This window comes from Mustela nivalis, assembly GCF_964662115.1.
Source record: "Mustela nivalis genome assembly, chromosome: 9".
Lineage (NCBI taxonomy): Eukaryota > Metazoa > Chordata > Mammalia > Carnivora > Mustelidae > Mustela > Mustela nivalis.
The window spans coordinates 24,717,931-24,728,813 of NC_139028.1; positions in this window are offsets into that span (position 1 = coordinate 24,717,931).

The following is a 10,883-nucleotide window of genomic DNA, read 5'->3' on the forward strand; positions in this document are numbered from 1 at the left end:
CCGCTGACTTTGAATGGATGGTTCCCTGGGAACTGTAGTTTCCGAAGCGTACTTTCCATTCCCAGCCTTTCTGTAACTCGCTCTTGTACCTTCTTCATTACTCCCTGCTGGCCTCCAGCCGTCACAACCAAATGCTTTGAGGATCAGAAAACTGACACTCCAGAAGGTCTGGTGGTTGAGTAAATTCTTTGAAGTTTTGGCAACACACCTTGGTTTAGAGGACACCTCTTGGTTTTAGGATCTCAAGATAAATTGCAGCTTCCAGCGGGAAGTCTTTTGCATCCAGTTTTCCTACACGTTGTTAGAGGATCAAGAGAAAGAATGTTCATGTCTTAGACAGAACCAGCTTTAGGGCAGCAGTTTCAATGTCAAATACACATCGGAATCACGTCAGTGCTTCAAAACTACTGACGCCTTGGTCCCACTCCCAGAGTTTGTAATTTAGTTGGCCTGGGGCGCAGTGTGGGCCCTGGAGTTTTAGAACTATCCTCCCATGTTCCCCGGGTACAACCGAGGCTGAGAACCACTCTCCTGGGTGTCTCGGCCTCAGTTAGCTCGAAACAGTCCACGAGAGCCGTTTGCCTCACCTCGCACAGGGGGCCCTTGGAGGCCTTGATGAGGAAATCAGAACGAGAACAAAGAGAAAGGAAGTTAAGACACAAGAAAGTATTCAGAATAAAGGTTCATTATTAACCAAACCCAGCAAAGGAGGGAAAAGATATTTTCATTTCTGCCAAAGGCCATATGTGAGTGCCTGTGGGGGAGAGCGTATCCATAGCTTTGTGACTGAACCAATAATTCATATCTGATTCAGAAGCTGACGTTGTTGGATTATAGCTGTACAGCTGTTCTCAGTCTAAGCCCAGCCTCTCCCAATGGGACTTTATTGTAGCAACACGTCTCATTTATAGAGCTCATATGCAGGGGCCCAGAGACCCAAAACTGTAAATTAAAACCTTGTGTATATTACTTTGGTGAATTCAATTCCGAAGCATTTTGGCTTCTCCAAATAGGCCGTTTTCACTAGAAAGGGGTAGGGGGGAACACAATGGAAAGGAAATAGGTCTTTTATAGTCACCCTTCCTCTTTCTGGTAGGAAGTCTTGACACAGAGGTAATAATGGAAATAAATTCTAATCAAATGTTGAGGCTCTGGTCAGGCTCGGTACCAGCATGTGCGGAGGGGTAGACGCATGGGAAAGCAAGTGAGCAGGAAAGAGGATGGAGCTCTGGAGGCTGGGTGTTTGCACTCCAAGTTCCGTAGAGAGCACCTTCTGGAAGAAGACCAGCTCGAAATTTATTCCTGGAGGCCTCTCCAGAGACTGTTTTTTTTTTTCCCCCTCCCAAGTTGACCAAAGGAAAGGAAACTGAGACCCAGAGAGAGAAAACGTCCTCATGAAAGTCACACTGTCAATTAATTAGCAGGTGAGGTAGAATGGAAAACTGGTAGAAAGCTGTGTACCTAATCCCGCCTCCCTCTCCCTTACCATGTTGCCTTGAAGGCACTACGGCCACGTTGAGGGAGACCTAAGGAGAAAGTGTTCTGGATGGTGTCGCTAAAACAAGAGGAGACCACGATTCAGAAAAAAAAATTTCAGAAGTTTCAGGTCAAGAGAATGTTCCAGGTTTGTCCCAGAGAAGATATGCCAAGAGATTGAGGGTGATCCAAAGTGCAAATAGATGTGGGGAACATTTCAGAGAGGGTCGGGGATGATGATTCTTTCATTTTGATGCCTCAAAGGTCTGTATGTGTCCCTGTCCAGTTTACTAATGCAAATGACTTGGGTAATGGCTTCCATTACGTGGTTAGTTCTTCTCTATTTAGTACCAGATGTTTTCCTTCTGTCTAATATTATTAAGAAATCAAGGGCTAACACTATTACTCTTCCGCCTCCTAGGGTTACCATTTCCATTACTTTCCCTGATGCTGTTCCCGATGTGCTGTTTGGCAAGACAAAGCATTTATACCCCAAACAGAGAAGCCCCAAACAGTTTTTACCCTGCTCTTGCCAGCCATCCCCTACTCTACCATATGCAGCTGGAATGTGCTTCTCAAGCATTTCAAGAGCTTACTACCTACAAAGGACTGTGCCAAGCTCAAGGGCCAGAATGGAAATCATCGTGAGTATGCCAGGAGTTCAGGCAGTGGGAACACCTTGAAATTCGGGGCACCAGGAAGAGCCCTAGAGAGGAGGCAGGTTTGGATCAACGCTCTGCAGGAGACAAGTGGAAAGACTCGGGGCAGGAGTGGCAGCTTGAGTACAGACGTGGCTTGGGAAGTATCTCTAACTTATTGGATGAAAGGGAACGGACCAGCCCTCCCAGAAAGCATCTGGGAGGAGGGGCGTAGAGACAGGGTAGTGCCTCGGGCTTTGACTCTCCGTCCCCAAGTGTCTAGCCACAGCAAATGTGTTGCATGAAGCCATTTGCACCTTGTTCTGAACTATGTCACAGCCCCGACTTTGCACCAGTGGGATGGCTGGATGGGGATTCTCCTGCATCCTCTCGTCCAGCAAAGTGCGACTGCGGCTTTCTGGTTGGGTGAGTGACTGGGCACAAGATTAAACCTCGGCCGCATTAGCACCTTGCTCTAAACAACTCAGATACACTTCACAGCCTCCCCCACTTTGCCTGTGACCTAGTGCATCCTCATAAATAAAAAGACTTTTAACACAGTCAGAGCTAAGCGGATGGTTTGAAATGAGGAACATCTTCAGTTTTCTCTCTCTTCTATGCTTACGGGTTTCCCACTTGGAATTTATTTGCCAACCACAGTGCACCACACTGTGATTGCCTCAGGTCAGAAACCTGTATTCTCTTCTTGCAAAGAGCTGCTGCAGGTCAACAAATGAGACTGAAAATGAACGAGAAGGGTGTGGTGGAGAAGAGAGTGAGGGTCTGAGTGATTTTAGGCTTATGCGGAAGCCAAACAATTCCAAGTTACATTGCTATGGTAGTGTTCAAGGGACTTTCTTTCTTTCTCTTTCCCTTTCTCTTTCTCTTCTCTTCTCTCTCTCCCTTTTCCCTTCCCCTTCCTTCCTTCCTTCCTTCCTTCCTTCCTTCCTTCCTTCCTTCCTTCCTTCCTTCCTCCTGAGACTTGTCTTGAAGTTCATTCTATGTCTTGACCATTATGGAGTCCTACCTCAGCTGACCTCCGACAGTAGACCATATTCAGGAATGGTTTGTGAATTCGATCTCAGCATGTCTTTCCCTGGATCTGGGCAAAGAGCTCTGGGGTGCTACAGGGAAGTCAAGTGCTCCTTGCTCAACCTACTCATCCTCCAAGGCCAGATCGAGAGTTGCTTCTGCCACAAAGCCTGTCCACATCACTCCAGCTCACTGAGATTGCTACCTATTTTAAATTCATAAATCTCATTGTCTGTACCTCTCACTTGCAAATAATTGCATATTATCTTGCCAAACCACTTGTCATGTTGTCTTTCCTATAATGTAATCCTTATGCTGGCACTTACATTTGATATGTTGATGCTTTGTTCCTCCAGATAGGTTGCAAGCTCCTTCTGAGCAAGGGTCAGACCTACTGGTTCATTGTATAATAATGTTACTTTGCATTTCCCTGGCACTTTGGAGCTTATAAATCCCTTCCACATCTATTACCTTCTTTGAGCTTTACAATAATCCTGTCAGTTTGGAAGAGCCGGTATTATTAGTATCCTAATTTCTCAGACAGGGTAGCCTGGAGTAGGAAGTATTAAATGTGTTGCACAAAGTTACACTGTGCCCTGTTTTCTACAGAGCAGGGACTATCTGAGATGCTCAGTAAGTATCATTGATTTATCTGTTCATTAAACCTGAGTTCAATTCCATAGTCAGCCTGATGTTTTAGGCAATAGGTTTTGTATTTTGGGGAGACGATTGGCTATAAAAATATCCTGCACTCACTGGCTTAATATGCAACCTTCTGCCTCCCCCTAAGTGTCTGAAATGCATTTGGTGAATCAGGATAATAGAGACAGATGATAAATCCAGGTTTTAACATGGACCCTTCCTCCCTATTTTCCTCCAAAGGGAGTTTCTGACAATCGCTTTGCTGTTTCACCTCTCCTTTTCACGGCTGCCTGGAAAGACACAGGTGGGGGTAATGAAAGAGTGGGTTTTAAAATTCTTCTTTCCAGATGTCATCTATTTAGTTCTTGCAATATTAGTTGGCAGCCATATTCGATTTTAGAAGTGTGAGGCTTGCTTGAAACCATATGACAGAACAGTTTTTCTTAGGAACCAAATGTTGAAAGAGGCTTTGGTCGTAAAAGGGGCGCGACAGAAATGGAATTTGTAAAGAGGGATTTTATACCTTGTACATTTCCAGGAAGGAGTCTGTCAACCTGGAAAGGACTTTCTAGAACATTGGGCCCTTTCTGCCGACTCGGTGCATAGAGTGAATGCTTCTGAGCGTTGAGTAAATTAGCCCGTCCTTCATGCCCCCCCCACCCCGCTGCCTGCTCCTACCCCCTCCCCATCCCATTCTGTCTTCCCTGTATTTAGACGAAAGTAAAGTTTTCAATTTGTTGGAATTACCTGAGAAGTTGTAAGGATAAATGAGGTGTGAAAACACTTTGAAAGTGGAGAATTGCTTTGAAGAATCCAGACCCAGTCTAAACAGAATCCTCTGTACTTGATAATCCAAGAAGAAAAGAAGACAATGACAAAGGTCAAAATGAAATTTGGAAGGAGGTACAAGAGCAGGGGGCTGCTGGGGTGTGTCCCTGGGTCAAAGGCAGCTCCAGCGCAGAGGGGAACGCGCTGGACTTGCAAGATTTGAACCCAGCTGTCCCTTACACATGCTGTCACGGGGATGATTGATCAGATGTCTGTGAGTGTCTATTCTTATCAGCAAAGTGGCGATAAAAATGCTTGTCTCATAGGGTGGCTGTGAAGAGCAAATGAGATAAACCACAGGGAAAATCTTTGTAAATGGAAAGGTGCTCTGCAAAGGGAAGGGATTACCGTTGTTATTCAGAACAGTATCTTCTGTGTTTGACAGGTGCGTTTAGGAAGTGTCTTGTGGCTTTTCATGTCCCCACGGATGGTCCAGGCACCTAAGTCTCTGCAGTAATGAAGCTAAGACTTGGTCATAAGCACTAATTCCTGTTTTAGAAAGTGAATTGATGCCCTTTGAGAGACTATGCCCTCTGCACTCCCCCTAAAAGATCCCTTTCTCTTACTAGGAAGATCACTTCTTGATCTTGAGAGCCAGACATGCCTTGGCTTTCCTTCTTCTTCTTATTTTTTTTTTTTAAAGATTTTATTTATTTATTTGACAGAGAGGGATCACAAATAGGCAGAGGCACCAGAGAGATAGAGGAGGAAGCAGGCTCCCTGCCGAGCAGAAAGCCCTATGCAGAGCTTGATCCCAGGACCCTGGGATCATGACCCGAGCCGAAGGCAGAGGCTTTTAACCCACTGAGCCACCCAGACACCCCTCTGGCTTTCCTTCTGCCTCTGTGCTCTTGTCCACCCAGTTCTTCAGACTGGAGGTGGCACAGGGAGGTTCTCCTTCCAAGGTCTGCTACAATCCTCTCCGTTCTTCAAGGCTCTCTTTTGTCTTCCAAGAAGACTTTTCTTGAGTTCTGCAGGAGAAATTACTTCTTTCACAGTTGTCCTGCAGAACCTCATTTCCTTTGTTAGTACAACATTTGCACCAATATTTCAGAGTGAATTTGCATGGATCTCTTCCCAGGGCAGGGTGCTCGGTGTTATTTCACGTGGCGTCACCACTGCCCCGGCACCAGACTGCCTGATACACACTTGCATTCATCAGAGGGTAGCGATTTGGAATCTCTGCAAGGTGCCCGGTTGGGGCCGGGCAATGGCGTTCAGCGCCCCCAGTCAAGGACGCGGTAGGTGTTCAGGAAACGAATGTTGGCTGATGATTTGAGTCTCACCAAAGAGATTCAGAAAGGGGTCCTTAATTAGTTTGTAGTTCATCACAACATGAAATCTACCAAAACATTTCATTCCTCTGAGCGTTCTGGCTATTCCAGATGTCTCAATACAAATCATCTTTAATTTTAGTTTTTTATGTCTCTGGGTATTTTGTTTCCAATTTTAAAAGTAGCAGATGCCCAACTTGACAAGTTTGGAGCTTACCAAAAACTTAAAGAAGAAGATGATAATAATAATAATAATAATAATAATACAATATTGAGATAGTTTGTTCTATTTTTATCGGTTATGTAATTTTTGAGATTAAATTTTAACATATAATTTTAACATATAATTAAATTTTAACATATAATAAATTTTAACATATAATTAAATTTTAACATATAATTTTAACATATAATTTTCACTTAATAGAAGATCAGAGGCATTTTTCATGCTATTAAAAATTCTCAGCATATTTTTAGTGACTGCATAATGTTCCATTATATAGATAGACCATGATTTACTAAACCATTACCTTGAATTGCTCTTTTAGATTTGATACAATCTTCATTTGTTATAAATGATTCATACACGAATCTCTCTATTTAAAAAAATCTTTGTGCTTCATGTTTTTCCTTAGGATACATTAATCAAAGAAAAATCATTTAAGGCACAAACTTTTTTTGAAACTCTGGGTACATTTTCCCAAATTTACTTCCAGAAAGACTGAAACAATTGTATATATTTTCATTAAAGGGGTATTAGAGTATCCATTTAATTGTATTCATTCTATATTTTATTACTTCAACTATTTGACTGGCTTTGCTTTCTCAAGGATGTTTTGGATCAACCTTGCTTTAACACATGATACTTATTTAACGTTAATCATTTGTCTCCAGAAGGTTGTTTGGGCAAAATTATAGATGTCATCTTCTGAATTGATGATCTAGTGCCACTAATCCTGATGAATATGACATTAACTCCAAATAATATGAACCATAAAGTGGGATGCAAGTCTGAGCTCTTATTGTGGTGGTTATTAGTAGTATTTCCCAAGAAACAATAGAATTTAGGCAACCGACACATCTAAGATGTCTACCACAGCAATTTAGAAGGAAGCAGTCTTTAGTAGACAGAGTAATGTAAGGAAGTATATTAAAATTGAAGAATAAGCCAAGCACTCATTAAAAATGAAAGAGAAGATTTAGGCCCATTGTGTAACTATATTAGCAATGTTTTTGCCTGAAGTGAATTAGAGACTCAAAACTGAAGGGGTGTGTGTGTGTGTGTGTGTGTGTGTGTGTACATATATACTATTATGTGTATCTGTATCCATTTATGATTATGAATATTATTACTTGAATGTCTTCTAAAGCTTTTATATCATTATTGTCTTCTTTTCTCCAGGTCATAAGGGGAAAAATGCCTTCAGAATGAACATGGACATCTTCATGGGAAAAAAAAGAAAATCTTAAAAGGAAAAAAAAAATCACTGAATTGATATCATAAAACCCATTGGAAGTGATCAGAACAGCCAAGGAGAATCATGGTAAGAGCTGGAGGGGATTAGAGATAGGATAGCCTAACCCTTCTTTTGATAGATGAGAAACTGAGGTCCGTTGAAGTTAAAGTAATTCGTCTAAAGAGCGGTAACAGAGCGGTGCCAGAAATGGGTCGCAAACCCTGGTCTCCTTGTTTCGTGGGTAGTACGTTTTCTACTATACCTCTCTGTCTCTCAACAAGTAATTTTCCTAGCAGAGGTCCCTGCTTCATATTTGTTAGTTCAAGAACTTTTGCTGGGTGTGTGACACGGAGTGCCCTTCATCCTACCAGGTGTGGAGATGTCACAGAGGAGCCCTTTGCAGTTAACTAAGGAAGCACTAAAACAATGTACAGGGTGAGAGCCCTCCATGGGTCCCCGAGATCCTGATGGTGGACCCCAAGAGACATGTTGTCACGTATAATTCTGTGTTCTTATTTGAGACTAGTCAGAGTGAAATCACTTGGAATTATTGAGTTTTGTTCTATTTAATACAACAAATACCTTACTTACTCCAGCAGCATCCAGTGTGAATGTTTTGAATCAGGACAAGGATTTTGGATAAAAGGATTATGGATTCGCATGAACATTAGGCATTTGTGGGCTTGTCTCCAGGAAAATATCTGGACTGAATGGGCAAAGGGCTGAGACTTGGTTTCCTGGAATGAAATGAAGAAGAGAATGACAACGACCGTTCTTATGATTTAGGGTGGAGTATGAAGGGTGCTTAACAAAAAATCAACATGAGGGCTTTTTGAGGTGGCTTTTTCTTTGTGTTTGCTTTTGTTTTGGTCTTGATAATCAAGATTGATCAATTTCAACTGATTCTTTTTTTTTTTTTTAGATTTTATATATTTATTTGACTGAGAGAGAAACAGTAAGAGAGAGAACACAAGCAGGGGAGTGGGAGAGGGAGAAGCAGGTTCCCCATTGAGCAGGGAGCCCTATGCAGGGCTCGATCCCAGGACCTTGGGATCATGACCTGAGCCGAAGGCAGCCGCTTAACCGACTGAGCCACCCAGGTGCCCCAATTTCAACTGATTCTTGTTCAGTTTTGGTTACAAATTATCTATGTCAAAATGTTCCTTGATAAAGTTAAGTAGACAAAAGCAGACATGCCATATTTCTAGCCCATTTCTGTCCCCTGTCCCCGTTCCTGGCTCTCTAATCCACTCCTCTGGTTTCTCTGGGTAAGTAGATATCTCAGGTCTTCCTGGGGGAGATCTGACCTTTGTTGATTTTCCATCTGAAAGGAAAAAGAGCAAAGAGCAAATTTTCTTTTTGTTTAACTAGTCTAATTTAATTCCTGAGTGCCACCCTCACTTCCATCTTCATTCTTTGGCTCACCAGTCCCATGGGGGGCCATGTCTCCCTTGTCTGCCTCTTTATCCAGACACTGGAAGAATTACTCAAGACCTAACTTTCTTTTTATTACACTTCTTAGGAGTACCAGGTAATAAATCAACGGGGCAAGGACAGATACAGAAAAGCAATATTTAAAATGAGTTATGATGTAAAAGAGATGACTTGCTATTATGTTTTATCAAAGGCAGCTACTAACAAGCATAATGTAATTCACAATGCTTAAGCAGGGCGACTTTAATTGCAACAGTCATTAAGTTCACAGGATCATTAAATGCATTAAAGGAGGGAGCCAGTGAGCTATCATGAATGAAATAAGGCCCCACTCACCCCACTTCACCTATTTAACTGGCATTGAACTTAGTCAGGGTCTCCAGGATGTCACAACCCTTAACTTCCTCTCCTCTTTTCTATACAATGTCACCACGACTATTTCAGAGCTGCCCAAACACAGAAACATTTAAGAGGAAAGACAGACAGAGGTATTGTCAAACTATGTTTAAATTTACCAGTGGATTACATTTTGTCTAGTATATCCTATAGCATTTTAAAGTTTGAAGTCTACCCACACCTATTTTTGGTAAGTTTACCATCTTCAGAAGTCTACATAAGAAAAGAAGTACTAGCATCAAAAGTTTTTCTCCCCAGTAATGACAGCAACATAAATGGAAACATCTCAGATTGATAAAAACTATAAATGTGAATGATTTTTCCCATTGTTGAAAATTATATAGGAAAATAGACACTTGTACATTGCTATGGGATGTTAAACCTTAATAAAAATTTCTGGAAAATGATTTGGTACTATGTATCAAAAACCTTAAGAAAGTATTCATATATGTTGAGCCAGAATTTCTGTATCTAGGAAATTATCATTAAAAATGATTAAGATTGGGCTGCCTGGGTGGCTCAGTGGGTTAAGCTTCTGCCTTTAGCTCAGGTCATGATCTCATGGTCCTGGGATTGAGTCCTGCATCGGGCTCTCTGCTAGGCAGGGAGCCTGCTTCCTCCTCCCTCTCTCTCTCTTTCTCTCTCTGCTTGCCTCTCTGCCTACTTGTGATCTCTCTCTGTCAAATAAATAAAATCTTAAAAAAAAAATTAAGATTTTGGGTGCCTGAGGTGCCTCAGTTGGTTAAGCATCTGCCTTTGGCTCAGGTCATGATCCCAAAATCCCGGGATCAAGTCCCACATCAGGCTCCCTGCTCAACGGGGAGTCTACATTTCCCTGTACCTTTCACCCCACTCATGCTTTCTCTCTCTCTCAAATAAAATAAAATAAAATAAAATAAAATAAAATAAAATAAATGATTAAGATTTAGCTGTAAGGAGAAATAAATGTACAAAGAATTTGGAAGTACCCTAAATATCCCACACTAAGAGATTGGCTAAATAAAGCAACAGAGTGGTAATAAATAAATATTATGCACTTATTTAAAACAGTGTTTTAAAAGTCTATTTTTTGGGAAGAAAAAGATGTTCATAATATAAGGTGATGAAATATACACCACAGAACCTTACGAAAAGCATGGACCCTTTTTTGGAAAAACATATTTTTAATGCTTATCTACATAGAAAAGAGTGGGGATTTATGTTCTGGGTTTTTCTTTTCTCTTCAGTTTCAGCTTTCAACATTCATATCTTTTCACTCTGCTGTTCTGACACATTGGGGTTATCTCAGGGTTGGGGTTTTGGGGTTTTTTGGATGCAAATGTTCTTTCTCTCTTTTTCTCCTGGGACTTCTAGAATATTGTTCTCAACTTTTAGAACACATTTCTTCTGTCCTCAACCTTGGCTAAGGTCTCATGTTACATATTTTCTACCCCAGAAATCCTTTCTTGACCTCTCAAGTCTGAGCTGGGTTTTCCTTCAAGGGGCTCCTGTTCCATAGTGTACCTTTTATATCATTGTAATGACCTGTTTACTTGTTTGTATCATCCCTTCTTTCTGTGAGAACAGAGAGTGTATCTAGATTCTTATCTGTGTGTGGTAGCTTCTCTTCAAGATGGCCACCATCTAGTCCTTCTTTCTCTGTATCTGCGTTGCCACACCCCCATGGAAAAGTGAAGCCTTCTCCTTCTCTCACTTTGAGTCTGGGT